Source organism: Rattus norvegicus, chromosome 15, assembly GCF_036323735.1.
Source record: "Rattus norvegicus strain BN/NHsdMcwi chromosome 15, GRCr8, whole genome shotgun sequence".
Classification (NCBI taxonomy): domain Eukaryota; kingdom Metazoa; phylum Chordata; class Mammalia; order Rodentia; family Muridae; genus Rattus; species Rattus norvegicus.
Window position 1 is genome coordinate 52,992,247 of NC_086033.1, and position 24,767 is coordinate 53,017,013.

Below are 24,767 nucleotides of genomic sequence, written 5' to 3' on the forward strand. Positions count from 1 at the left end.
CCCCTCATGAAGTGCGGACGCCCCAGGGAGGGTCTAAGCTGCATTAAGCTAAGAGCACATTAGACTCTCAGTTTCTGCTGGGACATGTTAGCAGGGATTAATTTATCAGGCCCCTTTCAGATGTGACACAGTTGAGAAGGATTTGGACTTAGCAGAGACGGGATCTGTGGTAGGGAACAGGAGAGGCAGACAAGAAGTGCCCGGAGAGGGTGAGACTGGAAGCTTTGGGAAACCAGGATCTGTATGGGATGACATAGCATGGATGATGCTGTGGTGGCTAAATGAGATTGTCATGGTTACCATGCTACTGCTGTGACCAAGGGATGCCATGACCAAGACAACTTATAAAAGGAAGCATTTGATTGGGAGCTTGCTTATAGTTTCGGAGGCTGAGTCAATGATCATCATGATGGGGAGCATGGTGGCAGGTGGCAGGTGGCAGGTGGCAGGTGGCAGGTGGCAGGTGGCAGGTGGCAGGTGGCAGGTAGGCAGGTGGCTGGTGGCAGGTGGCAGGTGGCAGGTGGCAGGTGGCAGGTAGGCAGGTGGCAGGTGGCAGGTGGCAGGTGGCAGGTGGCAGGTGGCAGGTAGGCAGGTGGCAGGTGGCAGGTGGCAGGTGGCAGGTGGCAGGTGGCAGGTGGCAGGTGGCAGGTGGCAGGTGGCAGGTGGCAGGTAGGCAGGTGGCAGGTGGCAGGTGGCAGGTGGCAGGTGGCAGGTGGCAGGTGGCAGGTAGGCAGGTGGCAGGTGGCAGGTGGCAGGTGGCAGGTGGCAGGTGGCAGGTGGCAGGTGGCAGGTGGCAGGTAGGCAGGTGGCAGGTGGCAGGTGGCAGGTGGCAGGTGGCAGGTGGCAGGTGGCAGGTGGCAGGTGGCAGGTGGCAGGTGGCAGGTGGCAGGTAGGCAGGTGGCAGGTGGCAGGTGGCAGGTGGCAGGTAGGCAGGTGACAGGTGGCAGGTGGCAGGTGGCAGGTGGCAGGTGGCAGGTGGCAGGTGGCAGGTGGCAGGTGGCAGGTGGCAGGTAGGCAGGTGGCAGGTGGCAGGTGGCAGGTGGCAGGTAGGCAGGTGACAGGTGGCAGGTGGCAGGTGGCAGGTGGCAGGTGGCAGGTGGCAGGTGGCAGGTGGCAGGTGGCAGGCATGGTGCTGGAGCAGTACCTATGAGCTTCCATCTGATTCATAAGCACTAGGCAAAGAGAGATTGGGAATGGCTTGGGCTTTTGAAACCTTGAAGCCCATCTGCAGTGTCCTATCTCCTCCCACAAGGTCATGCCTCCAAATCTTTTTCTAACAGTTCTACCAATTAAGGAACAAACATTCAAATATGAGCCAAGGGGATTTATTCCCTTCCAAACAACCACAGTGGCTTAGACAAATATATACCTGGTGAGCACAGAGAACAGGAGAGCTTCAGAGAATGAGCTGTCCCACAGCTTTGCAAGAATGGGCCTTCTCCCAGCACAAGTGGCCTGCCATGTCCTCTTCTGGGTATCTTAGGGCTCAGGAGCCAGGGCAACTATGGAAGCCCCAAGAATCAGTTTGCAGCAGTTGCCTGTTGATAGAAACTCCCTAGAGATAGGCACGAGCCGCTCTTTCAGTTGGTTCCAGGTTTTCCTCCAATGCATTTTGCACAGTTACCTTTAGGGGCTCATCCCTATTGGGACTTCCTTACAGCTTCTCTTTTACTTTACCTTCCAAAAGTGTCACTGGATGACCTGGTTGTTCCCTAAGAGGGAACAGCGTCTTCAGAAACAGAAACAAAAGTGGCTTGGGCTAGAGATGCCTTTAGACCCCGCAGCTCCTTGGGGCCATTAACCACGCAAATCAAGGCAGTAGGCTCTATCTTACAGAGATCAGCAGAGGGACTAGAAATAGTTGAGTCTGCCATTTAAATTAGAGCTTTGGTTTTGGGGGAAAAGGAAAGCACCACTCTCTGCAGGTGACAGACACTTTTTGTGACTAGTTCAGCTTGCCAAGTGGTCTGATAAAAGGCATGAACTGATAAAAAGAACTGTGTAAAGTGGAAGGGAAAAGAGAAAGGGCTGTCCGTTACAGAATTAAGCTCCTGACCCATGTTTACAAGACAGTATAGGTAAAATGCGATGGATATTATGGAATATTATGGGATAACACCTTCTAGAGGAATAAATCTATCAATTCAGGTAAGGAGGGCTGTGGGCAGCTTGTGATCATGCATATTGGTTTTAGACTCAGAGTCTCTGTGCTGACACTCACCAGAAACTGAATACATTGAGTTCCACCATCATCCTGTGGGAAGATCAGAAGGCCAATGTTCGAAAGGGCCATCTAGACAGCAAATGGATCCCAGGATTCTAGGCTGGACTTTTCCCATTTCTGACTCCCGCTTTTTCCAATGTGCTCATGAAAGGAATGGTAAAACTTGGACTGGATGGTGTACTAGAAGGATCTTTCCACTGTTTAAATAATGAAGTGGGAAGCTTATTTCACTGACCATCAAGGGGATAGCCCTGCTGAGGAAACATCCCGTATCTAGACACAAAATGCTAACATTATTAAACATCATGAGTTGAGCCCCTTTACTGTGGTTGTCCACACAATTTCATCTCTTATTTTTTGTTTTAGAGAGTTAAAACAACAATATGATAAGTAGTACAGATGAGAGTAGAGCTCCATTCGGCTGTAAAGAAGAACAAAAGCATGTCAGTCGTATGAAACGGGATAGGAACTGAGATCATCATATTAAGCAAAATAAACGTGATGCAGAAAGAAAAATATTGCATCTTTTCTCTCTCATATGTGGCACCTAGATTTTATAGTTGGCATAAAATCAGACAGGGTATTACCTGGGGGGAAGGGGTTAACAGGAGGACAAAAGGAGTAGGTAATAGTGGAGGGTCAGCATATGCGATAAAGTTGAATGAAAACATTAGGAAAGCCGTCACATTTGTAACACTGTCACATGCTGTAAATATATGCTAATGAATTCATCTTTGAAACTTAGTAATTAACTGTTGAATTTAGTTGAATATATGGAGTATTTCCACAGTTTGATGCAGTGGGTGATATGCATCTAAATATATCCTGAAATTGTTTGTTTGTGTGTGTGTGTGTGTGTGTGTGTGTGTGTGTGTGTTTTGAAACAAAACAACTCTAGCAAGGCTGACGGTGGTGATGGTGCTTATGTTGATAAACTGATTTATGGTATAAAATAAATGCAACAGCCCATGGTTTATCTGATAGCACGCTTATAATGGACAATAAACACTTGGCATGAGTAGGCTCATTTGTCAGATAAGGAAGCAGAAGTTTAGGACAGTGAATTCATCTTCCTGAAATCATGATGGGTGGTCTGCACCAGACATAGAGCCAAGACTCATGTCCCTTAATTAAAAATGTGAACATACAAAGGGCTGAATCTGTGTTGACTTGGGTCTGTCTGCTCTCTTTCCTTTCCCTGTAGTTCCTAGTGTTTTCTAATTCTGCCTGTCTGTGTGTTCTGCTACATATGTTCCTTGAACTGCTCCACAGCACAAAGGAAGGGTGACTATAGTGGTAGCCCAATAGTCTATGGGGAATCAAGACTCGTTGGTATGTTTAGTGACTGCGTGTTTTCCTTGGAACCCTGTATGTGTATTATATCACAACCTTTCCAACATCTTGCTTTGAAGTTTAGCTTTTGTCGTTATTGTTATTGAGATACAGCAAGGCACTGTAGTCAACTAGATGTGTTCACAGATCTCTAGAGAAGAGGGCACAGTATACCACAAGGATCCACAAAAATGTGTTGATGTTGGGTAGGGGGCAAAGGGATTGTGGAAGACTGTGAGCTGGAGTTGTCATTGTCTTTTTCTTAGGACAAAGTCTAACAGGAGTAAGATTAGCTGGTAAATAACATTAGTAGTGTTTAGAGAGTCTAGGCTAGGCTATGCTTGGCTGTCTGATACATAGATCTGAGGTGATTAGAATTGGAAAATAATGTTCCCAAGTGTAATATCCCATAAAGGGAATGCCTGATGGTGTAGGTTCTGTGCCCCTGAGTTGGCTGGATTTCACTTGAAAGATGCTTTCATTTGTGTTATTTCTTGGAACTACCCTAACCTCAGAGAGCAAGTCCTTCTGGGCTCAATAGGACCCCTTATATCAAGCTTCAGAATGAAGAAAATAGTAACAGAATGTAGCTCACTTTGTAGAGTGTGCTGAGAATGTCCCCCATGGACTCATTCATATATTTGAATCCTTGGCCACTAGGGAGTGACACTTTTGTAAGGAGTAAGAGGTATAGTCTTGGAGGAAATGTATTATGGGCTTAGGGGTTTGAAAAAGCCCATTCCAAGCCAAGAGACTCGCTCTTCCTGCTACCTGTAGATTTGAATGTAGAACTCTCAGCTACTTTCCAGCACCATGTCTATTCTGTCATACTCCCACAATAATGGCAATAGACTAAACCTCTGAAACTGTAAGCAAACACCAACTAAATAGTTTCCTCTACCACAGTGTCCATGGTCATGGTGTTTCTTCATAGCACCTAAGAATATGTTTGCATAAACATTGACTAAGACCGAAGGTTTGCATAAAGCCCTGAGTCCAATCCTGAGCACCACATAAACTAGGCATGGTTGTATACATTTGTAAATTTAGCATGAGAAGTTGGATACAGAAATATCAGAATTCCAATGCCATTCTTTGTTTCATAATGAGTTCCAAGTTCTTAGACCCCTATGGACATAGGAGACCTTATCTTAAAACACAAAACTGAAGTAAAAAAGATTTCAGAAGGAGAAAAAGGGGAAATGAAAAGGGATATGGGGGAGGATGTGGGACAATCAAATTCATGGAATTTCATGTATAAAATTTTCAAAGAATAAAAAATAATATAATTAAAATAAAACAAAAGTCAGAAGCTCACCAAAATCCCAGAATAGAAATGATGAGAGTGATCTATAACAACTTTGTAACTGTGGTTAGATCAAACTGGTTCTCTGCTCAGCACTCTTGGACCCCAAGAAGAAATATGCCCAGTTCTATCTCCCACCATTGTCTGTTCTGCTGAACTCCCCCTTCTCTGCTATACACAGTCACAAGTGAGCAACCAGGGGCCCCTCTGAACCACAGTTTCATCAACCCCTCTTCCTGAGTTCTGCTCCATTCAAGACATGAATAGACTGAGGGGGGAGAGGAGAGGGAGAGAGAGAGAGAGAGAGAGAGAGAGAGAGAGAGAGAGAGAGAATTTTTTCTCGTTGATACTTCCACAGTAGAAATGTAAGCACAAGGAAGACACAGTCATGCACAAGATACGTCAAGTGAGTCATAGGAGCAAGGGTCGCCTCACCTCTACTGGCTGGTTATTAATACTCAGAATCCTTATCCATTCATTAGTGTGGCAAGCTATGTCTAGTGACAGGTTAATTACACAGCTCTGGGTAATTAGAAAGTAAATATATGTTAAGAGGACACCACTGTCACGATAAAAACTGTCTATTTGAAAGCCCTCTTGCACGGTAAATTCTACCTCATCTTTTCAACCAGAAGGGATTTTATTTTTCTTTGTTGCTTTGAGAAATGAAAAAAAAAATCTCTGCTCTCCCTTCCAGCTAAGATGTCTTTAGTTCTGGCTCTTGTCTACTTCCTCTGCCTTCTCCTTTAGTGGCGCACCTTCACTGGTCCAATGTGTAGTTCTGTTTCTATTCTTGGCAAATGTCTGTAGTGTCAGGACTCTTGTACATGAGCTCTACAGCTCTAGGGTAGTTCAGGAAGGTATAGGAGAAATTCCTGAAAATTTGGAGACCTGTGGGGCTGGAAGAAAGCAGGATGGGAAAGAAGACTCATTTGAATGAAGATTCTAAGCCTACTATGCTCTGTAGCTGTGTGTAAATGGAGGATGCCTAGGCTGCTTCCATGGGTCCTGTGAATGCTGCTGAATTAAATCTCTCATCCCAGAGATCCTGGGTCCATTTAGTTATCAATCATACCCTTCAATTCAGTGTGGAGTTGGTCTCTGTAGGGATTTTCTTTGTAGACAGTGAACTATCTTCCAGCTACTAAAACCTGGGACCCTGACAATTTAGGGACAGAGTCATAGCTAGAACCCCATCAATCCGGAGCATTTTACAACCACAACCATGTAAATTATGTTTCTTGGCTGAAAAGGGATCCAAGGAGTGAGTGCTTCTGTGTGATTTTAATCGATTTGTTTCAAATTGCTTTAAAACCCAGGACTGTACTTTGTTTAAATTAATATACCTGGCTTTCAATAGCGTGACAAGGAACTACCAAATTCTGAAGCAAAAGAACCCAAGTTGAGCCAGTTTTGCTTGTTCAGGCTTCCTCTCTACTCACTGTGCACAGAAACAAAATCAGGGTTGTCAGGATGTGTCTGTCTCTATTTCCTTTTGTCTTGGTGTTTATTTCTGTATTTTTCTGATGCTTCTTGAGCCAAGCTAGGGTGTTTGCTAAGCCAGGTGTTGAGTATGTAACTAAATTGACCACTCTGCACTCCTAAGCATCTCGTAAGCAGGATGCAAAGATTGATAAGGAAAGAGTTACCAGAGTAGGGAGGGCCCTTACTGATGGGAAGAAATGATAGGAATTGAAAGATCAGTTTGGAGGAGGCAATTACCATCACCATATCTAAGAGGGGGGAAAGCTTGGGGAAGCCTCAGAGGAACCCATTAGGCTGGCCTTGTCCCTAACCAACCTACCTAAGGTCACAACAGCCATCAGAATGAGGTTGGGTTAGGACTCTGGGCCTTTGTAGTCATTTGCTAAACATACCTGGACAGAATACGTAGATTAAAGATGGCAGTGGATCTGACATAGCAGGTTGACTAGCATTTGTTATCATTTGCACTGTATGGTGGGGAGGGACATTCCTTTGCTTCTTTCTTTGGCTTCTCCTGGATAGGTGAAGGATAGGTGAGGATAGGACAGAACTCGGGAGGTCTACTGTCTACCACGAACATCTTCCACTTGGGACCACCCTCCCATCCTCACCTGACAAACGTAAATGCCTACTCTCTGAAGCAGCCTAGCCTCCTGATGACATCTCCTGATGTGGCATTAACAAAGAAAACAGCCAAATGCATCCCTTGGGGCATGAAACATTGATTTTTGTTGTTGTTTAGGCCCTTAGCTAAGCATCAACAACAGATGTGACAGGTTTGATTAGGTTTCTCTCTACAGGGTTCACAGTAGGAAGGAGAAAGTGATCAGATTCAGGACCTGGGGAGACAGGATAGAGCAGTTTAATTTTTAAATCACTATCTTGAGACTGGGAAGAAAGTATATGGAAGAGTGAGATCCAGAGTGCCTTCCCCTAAAGAGGGCTGCATCATTCATCAAGGTAAATTGTTATAATGGATTCCTTTGGAGCACTCCCCAGACTTAGTTGTTCCTAATCTTACCGTGACTGTCAGGGTTCTATTGACCTCCTGTTGCCCAGTCTACTCCTCATAGCAGGCCAACACTGATTTATTCTGTGTTAAACTTTTCCCTCTTATGAAAGCTAGGCATGACTGGGAAATAACCACTAGAGCTTCCATCCAATTAAAACTTTTTTCTGCAGTTGGTTACAACTAAAGTTACCACCATTAAAAAAAAATCCTCAATTACTATGACAAGCATTTTTTGCTCTGGCACCATAAATAAAGCATTTTCACAAAGGGATAATATTTACATGATCACCACAGGTAGAAAAGGAAACAGAGCAAGGGAGAGATACAGGCTTTAATCACCAATGCTTCTTCCCTTGTAGAGCTTTTCCTCCTATGCAGCATACCCCAGCCCCACCCCCTGATACCACTTCCAGTGTTTTACTCTATTTAAATATACCTATAGCTATATAAATATATCCATATGTGTATATAGCTCCTTCCCTGAGTACATATAGACAGACAGCTAGATATTATCTCCTTAAAATATTAAAATAAATTACATCTTTGCACAAAATACAGACATTAATTCTGTTTCCAGGAGATTTGTCAAATCAGTGGCCTATGTTTGCATAACAAGCTCTTTGGTTATGCTGTGCAGAATATAAATTACCATGTTGTCAGCTCCAGATGAAAATCGCCAGATTTTCAGTAGTGTCGCTTTTACTGATGCAGATGAACTCTATGTTACATGACCAGGTAATGTGTGTAGGTAGCTGCTGCTTCTTGGCTAAAAGCACAAAGAAAAGAAAACTATAATTGCAAAGTTTTCCCTCTTTGTTTTAGAAAAGTATTTTTCACTTGCAACTTTCAGTGAATTACACACAAACCACATATACACATGAGCACATACACACATGAACACTTATATAAATATAAGGATATATGCAAATACACATAAATATGTACACACATGCATACATACACACATATATACCCACAAATATGCAAGGATATATATATACACAAATATGCATGCACAAATGCACATATACATGCATACTTTCATAGACACTTGTATGCACACACACACACACACACACATCCCTTCTGTTCTGGGATTTAATTAATTGGTAGAACACTAGACTTTATTTCTTGCCAGTCTGGGGCTAAAATCATTTTACTTTTAAGTGTGTGTGTGTGTGTGTGTGTTATAAGTGCAAGTGCACTTGAGTTCCAAAAGAGGGGCTTGGGATTTGGATCCTCTAAAGATATAGGTTGCCATCTGAATGCTAGGAACTGAATTTGGGTTTTCTGCAAAAGCAATATATGCTCTTAATAATTAAGTCATCTGCCTAGCTCTGAGGTAAAACATTTGAATACATATGAATGCTACTGAGTTTTAATGCACAAACAACTCACAAACAGGCTCACAAAGTTCAAATTCCTAGTGAATCATCTTTCTTTCATGTCTTTAAGGTAAGAAAGTCTTATCTTTATCTAAGACTATATAAGTCTTATACTTACGTATTCTAGTTTTGTTTTTCCTGTATAGGCATGACTGTCTGTGTGTCTATTTGTATGCATGTATATGAATAGGTATGTATATGTGTGCATGCATGTTCATGCTTGTGAATATGCATGTGAGCATGTGTGTGTGCATGTGTGTTTGTATGTGTGTATGCACATGCGCTGTTCACATTTGTGTATGTCAGGGACTTCATGATAGAAGACAAGCTGAGCAGTTGTTTTACAGATACCTGTAAAGCTGGTCAAGTAGTTTAGCCGAGCTTGGGGTTCTGCCTGTGTCTGTTATGAGGATGACAAGCCTGTGCCACCATGACTGGCTTTTCCACCTCAGTTCTTCACCTGAACTCATGCTTGCAAGACAAGCACTTTACAGACTGAACTACCTCCCCAACTCAGTTTCCCATATTCCTTAATGCCTCCTATGAGCCATACCATGTGAGGAGTGTCGTTCATGTGTGGGACATTACTCACTCTAACAACTCCATGATAAGTTTTGCTATTTTTCTAGCAAAGCACAGGAAACCAACGAGTCAGGAAATTTAGGAAGGCACCATAGTCAGAAAGCTATGAATTTGAGCGCTGTCTGCCCATGTCAGAAGTTTAAGCCTTTACCAGGCCTTGTTTTGATGCCTTCTGCATCAGGAGATGGAAAATTCAGATTCTCACTTAGTATTCAAATAGTGCGTAGTGTCTGGATGCTTCTGTGGAAATGAACCAGAGATTGCTGGAGAGACTCCAGACACTTAGATGCTTATGTAGTGAAGGAATTTGAAGAAACGAAATGGGTTGTTACTTTCTGCTTCTCCTTACCTCCTGCCTTAGTTTACCAATATCTACACTGTGTTTCCCTCAATGCTTATAAGATCAGAAGCTGAAAGAACCCCTCTGATGTTCTGATCTCCCTGCTCATTTTGTTCATGGAGAAATTGAGATCCAGGCAGAGGAAGGGACAGGCATGCAGATAACTCAGTTTAAGGGAACTGGGGTTGGGACCCTCCCTGATTTTACAGTCCCTGTCTGCAGTTCAGAAAGAGATCATGTGGGCTGGTTTTGAAATTGAGTACAAAAAGGCCAGCACCAGCTCCTAGAGCCATGCTGAGGGGTTGCTGGGTGCCCCAGGCTAGAGAAGAACAAGCCAGCTGATCCCTACTGGCTACCACAGATCTGCAAACTGCGCTGCAAGTGACCAGAACAGGCATTTGGCTTCTCTCTCTGATTTTCAGAACCAGCTCTGTGTGCAGTTCTGTGGTGCTTTGTTGCAACTATGGTGGGTTTTTTTTCCACAATCATTTACAGTTGCAAAATGTATCTAGAGCAATTTCCACAAAGCCATAAAATTCATCTCTGCTCTGTTTCCTTTTTGAAATGTTCGGTTCAGCAAGATCAAAGGCTGATGGAAAGAGGTAAATTTAACCAGATTTCAGCCACTCTTTTTCTCCAGTCTTGGTGTTTTTTTTCCATCCAAATTACGCTCATATCAGAAACTTTTCTACCCATGATTTTCATGACAATACATAAAAGTCATCTCCTGGTTGAACAGACCGAAGGAAACTTCTGGGTGTCTCTTCTGTGTTCACTGTGCCCTTTATTACATGAAACCCAACTGTCCCTTAAATAACAGCAATAGTAACTATGATCAAAATACGTTGCTTTTACTTCCCATTTAGCAGCAGGACTAGAATGTCCTGACACCACATGTGTCCAAGCGGATTGGAATCCTCAAGCAGATTCATTTTTTTTTTGCGGTGGGGGTGGGAGTAGGGTTGTTGGGGGGTGGTGTTTCTCTCTTTTCCCCTCTCAGGCACTCGCTTCCTCTTTCCATTCTTGCTCCTAACAGAGGTAACAAACTTTGGAGTTCTTGATCCATGATGTGGCAGACTCTTAGTTATTTCTGAAAACTCACACAAACCTTTATTATTTCACAAACAATAGGTTATATTTCTCAGGATCCCTGTGGTTATTAAGTAACTAAATTCTAGCCAATGAGCTATAAGGTTGAGTGTAGAGAGTTATTCTTAAAAGCCTCTTAAATTCATATATATGTATATATATATATTGCATCATGGATAATTTTTTAAAGATTATTTATGTATATGAGTACACTGTCACTATCTTCAGACACACCAGAAGAGGGCATCAGATCCCATTACAGATGGTTGTGAGCTACCCTGTGGTTGCTGGGAATTGAACTCAGGACCTCTGGAAGAGCAGTGAGTGCTCTTAACCACTGAGCCATCTCTCCAGCCCATTCTTTGCATCATGTATAATTGTGGTAAAACTAGAACTCCAGAAACTCCCTATGAGCATGAGGATGAAGATTGTTTCTTAGATGGCTGGAAGGGGCTTGGTCTTTAGTGACTGCAGATATGTCAGACTCTTTGAGATAATAGAAATAGAAATCTTTTCATATGAGAAACCCTGAATTTTAGTTTTTTTTTAAATTGGAAAATGAGTCTAATATAGGCTTCAAATATTGCCTTTTACTAGAATATTACAGCGAGACACCTCTGTATTTTCTTTTTTTTTTCTGAGAAAGAGCACAGCATAGTTCCAGCTACTTGCTTCCTTCCAGGGTCCTAATTATTCTAGTAACTGGGTACGAAAACCATGTAACAAGAATGTTTGGAGCATCAAGACATGAGATGGAGGACAAGGTGGCCAGATAACAAATCATAGAGTGCCATTGCCTGGTTTACCTGGACATTCATGGTGGTTAGTTTTTGTCAACTTGACTCAGACTTGATGAAGAAGGCACATTAATTAAGGAATTGCACCATCAGATTAGCCTGTGTGCATTTTTCCAATTAGTGATTGACGTGAGATCATCACTGGGCTCAAGCCAGTGAGCAGCATGTCTCCATGGCCTCTGCTTTAGTTTTTGCCTTCGGGTTTCCACCCTGGCTTCAGATAGACAATGCTTGTAAAGTGTAGCCAAACAGACCTTCCTTCCTCAAGTTGCTGTTGGTTAGAGCGTTTTATCACAGAAACAGAAAGCAAACTGTGTTGGCATTCATTAAGGAAATGAGACCAGATTTCTACTTTCTGCCTCACTCGGGGGTGGGGGGCTTAGTTAATGTAAACTGTAACTTCTTCACAATTGCCATGCTTCCTGTTTGTTGAAGAAACTCAGACATTAACACATCCATTTTCATGTATTATATTTGAAAAATGTTTTTATTTTCTCCATTTAACTTATTAGTCATCTTCCTCTTTCCTCCTTCCATCTTCTTTATCTTCTTGTGTGTACATGTATTCACGTATGTACATGAATTAACAGATGCACACTCACGTGTGTGTGTGTGTGTGTGTGTGTGTGTGTGTGTGTGTGTGTGTATGATGTGTTAGGGGTTGATCTTTTGCTATACATAGAAATGTTCAATTCTGGACCCCAAGACCTGGTTGCCATCCAGATGAGTGCATTCATTCTCAATATACCTGCATTTGTTGTGCAAACCTTACTTCCCAATTTAAATGTTAATTGGTTAATAAAAGGTTAGAGCCTGTGATTGGGCAGTAGAGACAGAAAGACAGGATTTGAGGATTGAGTGAGGGATCTCAGGAGAGACAAGGGAGCAAAGGAAAGAGAAAATGGAGAGAAGAGGAGGCCACCATGAGGCCAGATGGATCGTGAGCACATGGCCAGGAGAAATGGACCCCAAGGACAGAGTGATGGGGCAGAAGCAGCCTGAGCAAGGCTCATGCATCAAGTAACAAGGGGTATATGGTTTGGCTATAGGTGAGAATGTCATAGAACCTGCCCCGTCTAGGCTTATCGTTTGTAAATAAAATACCAGATTTCGTGGGGGCTAGCTAGAATAAACAATTTGGTTACAACCCTTATTCTTTGAACCAGTGTTTCTCACTGAAGCTGGAAGTCACTGATTCAGTAAGAATGGCTGGTCAGCAAATCCTAGTGACCCTCTCGGCTCCAGCATGGGGATTACAGAGCATGTCACACACTCAGTCTTTTAATGTCAATGTCCTTGTGATTGCACATCTTACGTTTTACTGACTAAGTCATCTCTCAAGTCCTAATTTTTAAAGCTAAGAAAACTTCACTTGTAGACATTCCCAATTTTAAATATTCTCCTGTGACTGGTCTGCTTCTTACATGGGTGAATACCTACTTTATGATACTCTCCCACTTTATACTAACGATACTTTTGACTAAACGTGCATTTCCTTCAACTAGAATCACAGTGACCTATACTTTTTCTCTCGTTGACCTTTTCCCTTGTATTTGATGTAGCATTACTAGTATAATTATACATTTAGACACAATAACCCACTTTGTGCTTATATGTAATTGGTCTTTATCAAACCATTTTTGGAAAGATGAGGTGGACATCATTATTTTCATCTTTGGAATGCAGACACACATCAGCGGACTTAGGGTCTTATATAAAAATAATCACACATATCATACTGGGGCTGAGCCCAAAACCTCCTCTACTATCTTGATTTCAAGTTTCCTGTTCTTTTCATTATGTGCCAAAATTCCATCCATACATTTGAAAGCCATTCACGTAAGCTGACTGTCAATCAGGCTTCATACTCTTATTGTGACTGCTGCTCATTCAGACAGATATTCATTTTGATCCACGTTTTAGGAGGATGAAGGGTTTGTCACATTTCCTATTTGAATAAGATTTTTATACATTTCCAAGTGCTCTCTTACACATTATCTTATTTGATATTTTCTGGGTGTCCATGAGGTAGATAAAGCAAGCTTTTATTTTTTTCCCATCTACATATAAGGAATGAGTACTTGAATTATCTGAGATACAGGTTCAAGATCAAGAGAGAAGTAGTGACAGAACTGGGACTCTGTCTATAATTGGACAGAGACAGTTCCAAAGGATGGATATGGGAAGTAACCCCCTTTGAATCCTGTAGTGAGCACCAGCTTAGACTCTGTGTAAGTAAATCAGTGGCTCTCACATTTCCTGTAGAAATTTCTATAAAGGAGGGATAACTTCTGTCTTCTTCATTGTCAGGCCAATCAATCAGATCCTTTTTGAGAAAGCTGTACTGTGAGTCCAGAGCTTTTCTATGCTCTGTGGGGGTGATGCTTGGTAGGAAAAATGGATGATTGTCAGTATAAGGCTGATCCTTCTCAGTGCTGAGTAGAGGCATCAAGAAGTTAGTTCAGATGTCAAGGGCATATCATATCAACATGGTGCTATCAGCCTCTAGGGCCAGATTTAAGGGGCTATCACTAGGATACCAAATTGGTCAGTAGAGTTAATGCAGGCCATAGAATGAGCTCTGGACTATATATGTTTGCATATGTGCTTTTGACACTCAACCCTATTTCGAACCTTAGTGGCCCTGAGAAGCTTTTTTGATCTCATAAGATCAGTTTCTACATCTTTATTAGGAGACTTTGAAGTAAATTTGAAATACTTGCCTTAGTTAGTCCCTTGGGGCTTTACTAAAAGAGTGCACCAACGTATCCAGTGGCTAACACAACTCAAAGGTACTGTTTTGTCAGACTAGAGGCTGGAAGTCCAAGGTCAAGGCTTGTTTCTTCTGAGATATCTCTCCATGGCCTGTAGATGCTTTTCTTCTCATTTTGGCTTTACATGATACATGATCTGTCCCTCCACATATCTAAATTTTCATGTTTGCTATTTCCTCTTATGAGGACATTAGACATATTGTATTAAGACCCACCATAATAACTTCATTTGAACATAATTCTATCTTATTGAATCTTAAAATGTTTAGTTCCAATTATTTGGTATGTGTTATTCTGTGTTTGGGAAAACACGAATAGAGTCCTCAAGAGGGTTTCAGACTTCTTGGAGTTGAAGTCACAGGCAGTTGTGAGCTGCCCAATGTGGGTATTAGGAATTCAACTCACTCATAAATACTAAGCCATTTCCCCAGCCCTATAATTCTCTTACTTCTAAATCCACATACTGAGCACTTCAGTCCTTCTCTCTAAGAACCAAAAGAGATACAGTCTTGATATCCAAATGTCTTAGAGCTTCTTGGGTGACAGACATGCTTGGATATGGATGGGACCTTCTTCTCTAGAGTATTTTCATGGACCAGCAACTTTAGTGATGCTTGTGCTTAAGTAGAGGACTGTCAGAAGAGGACGAGGCATTTTTACATGGAAGATGTCTTCAAGATGCTTTGAAAAGAACACAGATTGCCAAATATGCTTCAGATTTATCTCCAAAAACTTTCAGATGCTTCTTAATATATGTATGAAACATTGAGGAAGATGTAAGAGAAGCAAATACCTACCTCTGCCAGCTACTCTTAGGACCATAGAAGACTTGATTTGGTTTCTTTATGTGTAGAGTAATTGATGATTCTTATTGGTGAAAGAACTTAGAACTTCTGAAAGCTATTTTTACTAGATGATTTTATGGAGCTAATGGATATAGACATAGATGAAAAAATATTCTTCAGCTTGTCTTTGAGAGTGTTTTTAGAAATGAATAATAGGCATTAATAGAAAAAGTTAATATTCACCCTCCAACCCCAAAATCAACCAAAACTTCTGAGGTTCCTAAATGAACAAAAAGGCAGAGGGAATGTGATAGCCTCTCTGCTGAGCAGACACCTTCTTTTGTCCTTCCCCAGACATGGACGTTCTTGCTCTTGGTCCATAGTGTTGGCATTCTGTCTAAGCTCCACCCCCACAGTTACCTGGCAACAGTCAGGTATGCTTCACCCCATAGTTACCTGGCAACACTTACATCACTATAAAAGGAGCTGCTTGCCTCCTCCTCATTATCTCTCCTTTTGCTCTTACTGTCTTCTCTTGTTCTCTTGCTCTTCCCCTCTTTCCCTCTTCCCCTTTGTCCCTTCTCTTCCCATCCCCCCACCCCCTCTCTGCTTCCTTCCACATGCTCATGGCCAGCCTTTACTCCTCTCCTCTTCTACTCTTCTTCTCTCATTAAACCTTTCCATGTGGAACCATGTTGGTTTGGTGTGATTTGTCCAGACGTGAGCGGAGATCTCTACACCAACACATAGGTCTTTGAACTCAGACTGAGTCATAAGCTGGGCTGCCTTGGTTGTCCAGTTTGTGAAGATAAGGAACTTCTCAATGTCCATAATCAATAAACCAATTCATATAATAACCCCTTTCTTACTAAAACACCGAGAGAGAGAGAGAGAGAGAGAGAGAGAGAGAGAGAGAGAGAGAGAGAGAGAGAGCTTGGAAACCTTTTTGTGAATATAGAATTCAAAAGATGGTCTCAGAGGGGCAAGAGAGGAGATACCAGAGTAGAGTAACAGATCCTTTTTTCCACACAGTTCCTATTTCTCATTTGTCAGTGAGAGCAGCACTTTGAAGGTACCCAGTCTTATAAAGAGTATGGGCTCTAAGGGCAGAATTGGTTGATGTTCATCTCTGTCATTTATCGGATGAATGATGCTGAGCAAGTGACTTGGAGTTTCAGAGTTTGGTTTCTTCTTTAATGTGATGGGTGTGACAGAGGAGACGTAATGGTGGGTGGGCAGAGATCAGAAAATGCATGGTGCTCACAAAGAGCTCTTTCAATGCTGGGAACTTAGTGAGTCTTGGATAATCAGTGTTTGTACTTCTGAAACCAAGTTTCATTTTTCTATGCTTGGGGAGAGAGAGAGAGAGAGAGAGAGAGAGAGAGAGAGAGAGAGAGAGAGAGAGAAGCAGAGACAGAGACTGAGATGGGAGATGGCTGGGGTCGCAGAGAGAAAGAGGAGGAGAAAAAAGAGGAAGAGAAGTAGGAAGGAGATGACAGAGGAACAGGAAAGGGGTAGGAAGAGGAAGGGGTAGGAATATGATTCAGAAAAGCAGAAAGCAGGCTTTATAGGATCTCACTCTAGATCTGTTAGAGCCCACACTGTCTGAGAGGGAGGTAGAGGCTGACCTGTCAGAGATTCATGCTCATTTTCTAATTGTTGTCCTTCTTAGAACACACTTAATTTGGTATCAGGAGTAGACCAAAGTTCAGTTATGTTCCATTGCTGTTATAACCTTTGGCTCATCAACTAAAGTTGCTAATAAGATTCCCTTTTAAAAGATGAATGAACGAATGAATGATTTGTTTACAAAGTGAACATGGGCAATTAAGAGCTAAACTTAGTCTCTCCTAAAATTGTTCAGTTGGGAGAGCATTAGATTTTAGATCTAAAAAGCTGGGTTTAACTTCGTCATCTGTGGTTCCTATCTATGCTACTTTCTAATAGGGAAGATAATGAGGCTTGGAAGTGAATATATAGTGCCTTAAAACACTGTGTTCTCAATGATAACCCAAAGGAGTTGGAGAAAGAGGGAGGGAAATGGTATAAGTTGCAGAATTCAATAGAAAGCCCACAGTTTTTGTCTTAAAATTGTTCTCTGTTTGCTTCTGATGTTGGCCTTTTCTTTGCAATTGGGTCATGGATTCCTCCAGGGGAGGCACCACACTGGGACATCTGCTTATCCAGTGGCACTCCTGTGCTACTGACACAGAACAGATGGCAATGTTCATGCTGGATGCACTGAGTGGGAGCGATGTGGCCCTGAAGGATCAAAGAGCTGCCCTCATCATGGGGCTATGCCCAAAGTCAAAGGACATGGACCCCAGGAAATTGGCCCTTTGCCCCTGGCAACTGTTGCTACTCTCTCAGAAAGTGTAACTCCATCATCAAATGGCAGCTATGGAAGTGAAGCCACTCAAGGAAGAAAGGTGTATTTCCATACCTATCGCTATCTCCAGAGGGTGCAGGCATTCTCTAGGAGCCCAGGGGCTTCCCTGGGAGCCCAAGGGGACTAGTTCCCTTTTAATTTTATTTCTTTTAATTTTATGAGCAAGAACCCCTGGGTTGATCACCATGAGAGGAGATGGTAATTTGCAAAGTTTTTTTTTTCCCGTTCTGCACTCTTGGAGTTTATTTATTCAAGGAAAAAAAAGAGCTCCTCACAAGGTACACTTTCTTCTCAGCATCTATCTTCTGTGATTAATTTTGCTTTATTTATTTATTAACTTTTCTCCTGGAGTGTTTTTGATTGGCCCCTACATTGGCTCTTTATGGATTTAATCATACTATGGATCGTTCATTTTAGGCTTCTAGTTCCTAAAGAGAAGGAATCACACCTATAGCAGTAACAACTGCTGTGCCTGAACGTTGATGTCCTCAAATGTATATGTTGCAGCTCAGTGCCCAGTTGGATGGTATAACATGGTGGGCCTTTGAGCGGTGAGTCAGTCATGAGTGTGAAACCCTCACCAATAGGGTTGACATACTTCTAAGAGAGGATGGGTAAGCTGTTTTGATCCTTCCCCCATGTAAAGACACAGAAGATACCATCCATAAACCTGAAGAGAAGCTTCTCAGCAGTCATCCACTCTGCAAGCAACGTGACCTTGGACTTCCCAGTTGTCAGAGCAGTAAGACATAAATTTGCATTGATAATGCCAGAATCAGTATATTTTTTATAGCAACCTAAAGAGTCAAGGAAGGGTTTCTCATACCTGTACTGACTCTTCCTAGAACCCTGAGCATGGGCTGCTGATAGCTCAACTATTCCACTCTTGAGTATTTTTAACATGTTAAGACTGCAATCCCATTACTTGGGTTGAAAACCATACAAGTAATGCTACTTAGTTCATTTAGTTCTCTTCATTTACAGCCAAGAAAAAAATGGGCTTAAAATTTCACAACCCTAAGACTGAACCTCTTGATGAGTTCATTTCCTATCCAACCTTAGTGTTCATTCATAAAATCGAGAGGAACTTTTTAGCAGGTTGTGGCAGAAGAACTAAAGTAACAACCCAGGGTGGGGCCTTAGGAGTCTTGAAAACACTCCTTAGATGTTCCCAGGATGACCAGTCTCTTTCTTACATGTTTTTATCTTTCAAATTCAACATCAGGTGAAGCTTCTCTTTATTCTACTTGGAATAGACTGCATCACCTGTCACATGACCAGAGTGAAGCACTTAAGAACAGAACATGCTTACCTCAGGAGGGGTGAGCAAAGCTCTTATTTGGGGGACTTAAAGTGCCTTTTGATGTCCACAAAGCCTTTTCTGCTGCCCCCTCTCTTTCTAATTCAATCCACTTTTCTTCAAGCCCTGGCATTTGAGATGAGTCAGAACTACTGCTTCTTGTTCTACGGCATCATTTTTTGTTTTAATTACTAGTATTGTAATAATATTTTCCCTGCCGATTTTCTTTGCAAATACATGTTATTTCAGTTACATTATAGTTTGAATAGGCTTTTTGAATGGGAGCCAGAGAACCTAACCATTATTTTCAATATGGTTTCTATGGAAAAATGTAACCTTCCATTCCACATAACCTTCTAAAGCATGAATACAGGCTAGTTGTAAGTTGAAGGGGGTCTCAGCTTTATTTCTTGAAAACAAGTTGATATTAGTTTTAATATTTTTATGCTGGTGTATGAGATAGACAAGGAGGTGCCCAGAGGAATTAGACTGACAGGACAAGGCACACAGCAGATCAGATGTCAGGTGTCCTGTCAACTTATTTGCTACTATTCTTTCCTTGACCAATTGCCTTGTGAATGAGTGCCCATTGGAAAGGACCATGCACTTGAAATACAAGTGCTATCCTAGTTCCACCATAAAATGACAACTCTGCCTATCTCCTAAGAATGTCCCTTAGTTCACCCCAACCTCAACTGCTCTCTTTGCATCTCTGTTCTGGAGTAGCATGCTTACAAGCAACTTCATAAGGGGCCATGGAAACTGCTAGGCTGTAGATGAGGGAAATAGATGATTAATACATCTCCCATCAGGCCACTTCACTGGATGCTTTAATGCAGAGCTAAGTCATTTTTCTGTTTTCAATAGATATTTGCCAAAGGCCTGCCACATGATTGTGTTAGGCGCTGTATGACACAGCAGTGAGTGAGCACAAAGAGCTCTCTGCTTCCGGGTGCTGGAGAAAACATTTATGCAAATCAGTTCCCCAAATGTAATAAATGTTATCACAGGAACAGATTGTACCCGAGGGAACTTGTTGACTGATGTGGCTTGGACTAGGGCACAGTCAGAATCTCTCCTTCTGATGTCAGGGTTTTCAAGAAAATCTAGCACTCTGTGCCTCATAGTATAATAGATCTTGTTTTCTGTAAATAAGATATAAACGTGACCTTCAACATGCTTGTGATTGAAGATGAGGGGACAGATATATCAGCCAGGACTTGCTGGATAGCAAACCATGTCCTAGTTTTATTTCTGGGATTTCATAAATTTAGTTTGGCTGGTTGTTCTCCTTCTTTGGAAGTGGCTAGTCTGGGGCTTGATGCAATAAGCAGACTTTACGCAGAAGTCAGGCCTTGACAAACTGTTGATTTCTAGGGGCTCAATTAAAGGGCTTTCTTCTAAGTCATTTCATCTTTTTGTTGTCCAGCAGGTCAGGGTATTTGTAAGGCTATCTCTGGGTTCTAAAAAAAAAAAAAAAAACCAAACAAAAAAGAAACACAAAAGCACAAAGAAGGTGTGTGTGTGTGTGTGTGTGTGTGTGTGTGTGTGCATCTTTGTGGGCAGGTATGTGTGCAGTTGGATATATACACATGTGCACAGGTTTGTGAAGGCTGGAATCTTCTTTTACTCCTTTATACCTTATTCATTGAGGAAAGTTTCTCAATTGAATCTAAATCTGGCAATAGGGGGTTAGTTTAGCTAGCCAGCTTGCTCCAGACAACTGGTCTTTTCATTCTAAGTGCTGGAGTAATAGTGTATACCACACTGACCCAGCCTTTACAGAGGTTCTGGGGATCCAAACTCTGGTCCTTTTGCTTATATAGAAAGCACTTTATTTGCTGAGCCATCGTCCTAGCACAGCACTCTTCAAATTGTTGCTTGTAGAACATTTCTAGTCGCATGTTTTTCAAAGTGAGTCCTAGGGCCAAGCCTGCAGCTAGTAGTTGAGCTAACAAAAGGATTCAAATAAGGAATCTGTGAGCTATTGTGTACCATGATACTGTGAGCTCCCACGGGCGTTACTACAGTGTAAGAAATGTTTTTAAGGAGAGCCCCTTGATACCAAGAGGGAAGAAGCGATAACACAGGGGAAATACAAATGGCTTCTTATCAGAGACTATTCTCTAACTGATGCCAACATCTGCTAAAATGAAGATGGAAACTGGGACCCTGGGCATGCTAGTGATGGGTCTCAATGGTGTAAGACAATGGGGTTTACAACAGACTGGCTGGGAAACTCAATTCTCACCCTGTGTTTTCCAACTACTTCCTAGAGAATGACTCCATGTTCTACTGTTTCAATATGAACTGTACATTTTGAAGCACTTAACTATTCAATGATTCTGAATCCCCCGAATTTATAATAAAATGCTATAAATTAGCAGCTTATTCAACTTTTCTGCCCTTATCAGGGCACATAAATGAATTTCCTCTCTCTGATTCCTTCACGGATGTTTGGTAAATCCCCTTTAGAGTTCCTTGTGTAACAGATTGGGAAACTCTGCAATAACATTCTATTCATCTTTGTTGTGAAGACTTGGTGCACTTAGGAATTCAAGGATCATGCAGCATGAAGGGAGGTACTCATGCGTTTCCATGGCCAACTCATGACACTTCTTTTTACTTGATCACAGACAATCTTGGAATAGAGAGTAAGCTCCTGGAGGGTAGGGGCTGCTTTACTGGGTTTACTTTAGAATGTATGGAGATGAGAAGAGTTTCTAGCAATGTGGTAGGCAATATAGAGCTAGAAGATGCAATAAAGAGTATGGCTCACAACATCTTCTCTCTTTTGTTCTATGTGTGTGTGTAAGTAAGCATGTACCACAGGAGGTGGGTAGAAGTCAGAAACGACGTATGGGAGTCAGATATCTCCTATGTGTGTCCAGGGATGTAACTGCCCACGAGGTTTACTAGCAGCTCTGATTCACAACATTTATGGATAGAAAACAGAAAAAAAACAATGAAAAAGGCATTTAGAATAAAATGCAAACTTAACTCATGATAAAAGTGTTAGTTTGATAGAACAGACAGATATTTCCTTAATTTGATAAAAATAGCTACCTCTAGCTCTAAGCTAAGATTATGTGTAATGGTGTAAGATAGAAAAACATTCACATTAAAGTCAGTAACAAGGTAAGAATGTCTACTAGTGGAGATATTCCATAAGGTAATTAAATAAGAGATAGAAATAAGCTCTATAAATATTGGGGGTAAAGGTGGCGATGTTATTAGTAATTACAGGTTGCATGAATTTAATACCAGGACAAGCCAAGAGAACCAACTTCAAAACTGCTATAGTTTCTAAAAGAGGTTAGTAAGAAGCCTCACAGAAAACACTATTCAGGTAATGGAAGTCTTCATACACAAATGATCAGGCAGAGACTAAAATTATAGCAGGAAAACACTTATAATGGCAAACAAAATAATAACACATGAATTTAAAAAAGTGCAAAGGTATGCTTGGAAGAGTCTGTATAGAGAGACAATGAGAAAGATTAGCTCATTAGTGTTCAGGGTCCAGCAACAAGAAAACCTGGAGGACACCGTGTTAGTAACAATACATGATACACAGGGGATTTTTATTCTAACCTGACCTTTGAAACTCTGACATAAGATGTCAAAGTCCAGAATCCTATCCGATGCTTCCCTTCTTTCTTGCTACAGGTTCATTGAAAGTAAATGAATTAAAACAAACCCTTCAGCAAATTTTAGATAAACTGGTTATTCAGAAAACAATTCTAATTTTTAAATCATCTTCTAATCTAAAATAAATTGTGAAATAACCACAAATTCATCAGATTGATATCCAAATAATTCATAGGAATTTCCAATCACACCAGAGTAAAAAAGGTGTTTTATAGTTTGATAACAAAACTCAGTATCTCAGCAAAGAAGAGGGAAGAGGAATAGGAGGAAGCTGAGGAAAGTCAAAAGAAAATAAAGGATTGAAATTCAGACTATATATAAAGTTCCTTCATGAAAAAATATAATGAATAAATTAGCAATATGACTTAAGACATAAAGTTTGCAACACATCATATATATTATATCTGCCCAAACACCAATAAGGGACAGGTCAAGTAGTCCAAATGGAATATTAGAGAAAGATATGGAGAATAAAAGGAAATAAAAATAAACTCTAAATAGTAAACTACATTGATTATCATACATAAGAAATCTAATTTACCCTTTTTACTGAATATTTTTATTTACATTTCAACTGTTATTCCCTTTCCCAGTTTCCCGGCCACAAACCCTTTATCCCATTCCTCTCCCCTTCTTCTATGAGGGTGTTCCCCCTCCCCAATCAGCTCCCCTTACCACCTCCTGACATTCCCCTGTACTGGGGCGTCCAGCCTTGGCAGGATCAAGGCCTCTCCTTCCATTGGTGCCCAACAAGGCCATCCTCTGCTACATATGCAGCTGGAGCCATGGGTCTGTCCCTGTGTACTCTTTGGATTATGGTTTAGTCCCTGGGAGCTCTGGTTGGTTGGTATTGTTGTTCTTATGGGGTTGCAAGCCCCTTCAGACCCTTCAACCATTTCTCTAATTCCTCCAAAGGGGACCCTGTTCTAAGTTCAATTGTTTGCTGTGAGCATTCGCTTCTGTATTTGATATGCTCTGGTTGAGCCTCTCAGGAGACAGGCTCCTGTCAGCATGCATTTCTTGGCTTCATCAATATCATCTAGTTTTGGTGGCTGTGTATAAATGGGCAGTATACCCAGGTGGGGCAGGCTCTGAATTGTCATTCCTTCAGTCTCTGATCCAAACTTTGTCTCCATATTACATTATAACGAGAAACTTATATTGACTAAACTACAAAAGTTGATGCAAACTGTTAGGCAGGCTTTTTTGTTTGTTTTTGTTTTTGTCTTTGTTTTGTTATTGTAACAAAGTTACAAAGTAAGTTGTTACTGAGAAAACAAAGTTGAAAAGGAGGAAGGCTTTATTTCACTCATATTTCAGAGGCTTCATTCTGCTTGGCCTCCAGTGACTCAGGAGCCACATTGACACAGACCATCACAGTTACAGGAACACGTGGCAGAGACTATACTCCATCATGGCAGACAAGATGGAGAGAGACGGAGAGAGGAACCCAGGACAAGGTACAGTACCCGAGAACATGCCCCTGATGACCTGACCCACATCTCAAGCTAGACTTCAATGTCCTATGCTTTCCAGAACATCCCAAAGCAATGTCACCAATCAGAACCAGGCTGCAACCATGCGCATGTGAGAATCATCTTGTATTCAATTCACAATGGCAAGTTTTGAGTGGCAGGGATTCCTACCATATTGCTAGTGGGAATATAAATCAGTTATTCTTTATCTACAGTAAACGCACATATCCTTTGGCTCATTAATCCCAGTTCTAGAATATGTTCTGCAGCTGCATTTGTGCTGATGCAGAACATTATTTGCATCCAGCTATTAAACATATCATTGCATACACTAAAGAGATATCCATCAACAGTGTTGGCAAATAATTGATCATGCCACAGTGGAATGATGAGTCTTCATTCAGAAAAGTGTAGAACATTCTAGGTACAGATTGAGGAATATCTCTGTAACACATGGAATATCAATATAGAATATGCAGTATGGAATATGCAAGCACTTGTGTGAGAAAAAGACTCATTTTCTAAATAGACAGAACACCTATAGAAGAATATACACAAACAGCTTATAGGAGATGCTTTGTGATGGGGTAAGTTAGACTAGGGTTTATTTTATACCTTTTGAAAATAAAAAAATGTATCTAAAAAAATCACACACACATGTATGTACACGTTTATTAATGACCATGATACAAGATGGCTACTTATTTTGTGAGAATTAGTATATTTGACCTTAAGAACCAGTTGGAGGTATTCTTCGTGAAAAAAGAAGGCAATGAAAGTAGGAAGATATAAGTGGATGCTAAAACGCAAAATTATCAGGATAAGAATTAAGCACTTGAGT

At 41.4% G+C, this 24,767-nt stretch overlaps 1 long non-coding RNA gene across 4 annotated transcripts; it reads right to left on the minus strand.

Moving 5' to 3' along the window:
• Positions 1–2,523: 2,523 nt before the first annotated feature.
• On the minus strand, positions 2,524–15,521 carry LOC102552533 (uncharacterized). 4 transcript variants are annotated; one of them, XR_005494093.2, is made up of 4 exons: positions 15,124–15,521; positions 14,775–15,007; positions 8,009–8,125; positions 2,524–2,645 (listed from the first exon to the last, which is right to left on the minus strand). It is a non-coding gene; the product is annotated as an uncharacterized LOC102552533 (long non-coding RNA). The 4 variants fall into 4 exon arrangements; XR_005494094.2 differs by lacking the exon at positions 2,524–2,645 and adding an exon at positions 5,431–6,861 and having other exon boundaries at positions 15,124–15,515; XR_001841372.3 differs by lacking the exon at positions 14,775–15,007 and having other exon boundaries at positions 15,124–15,515.
• Positions 15,522–24,767: the final 9,246 nt, after the last annotated feature.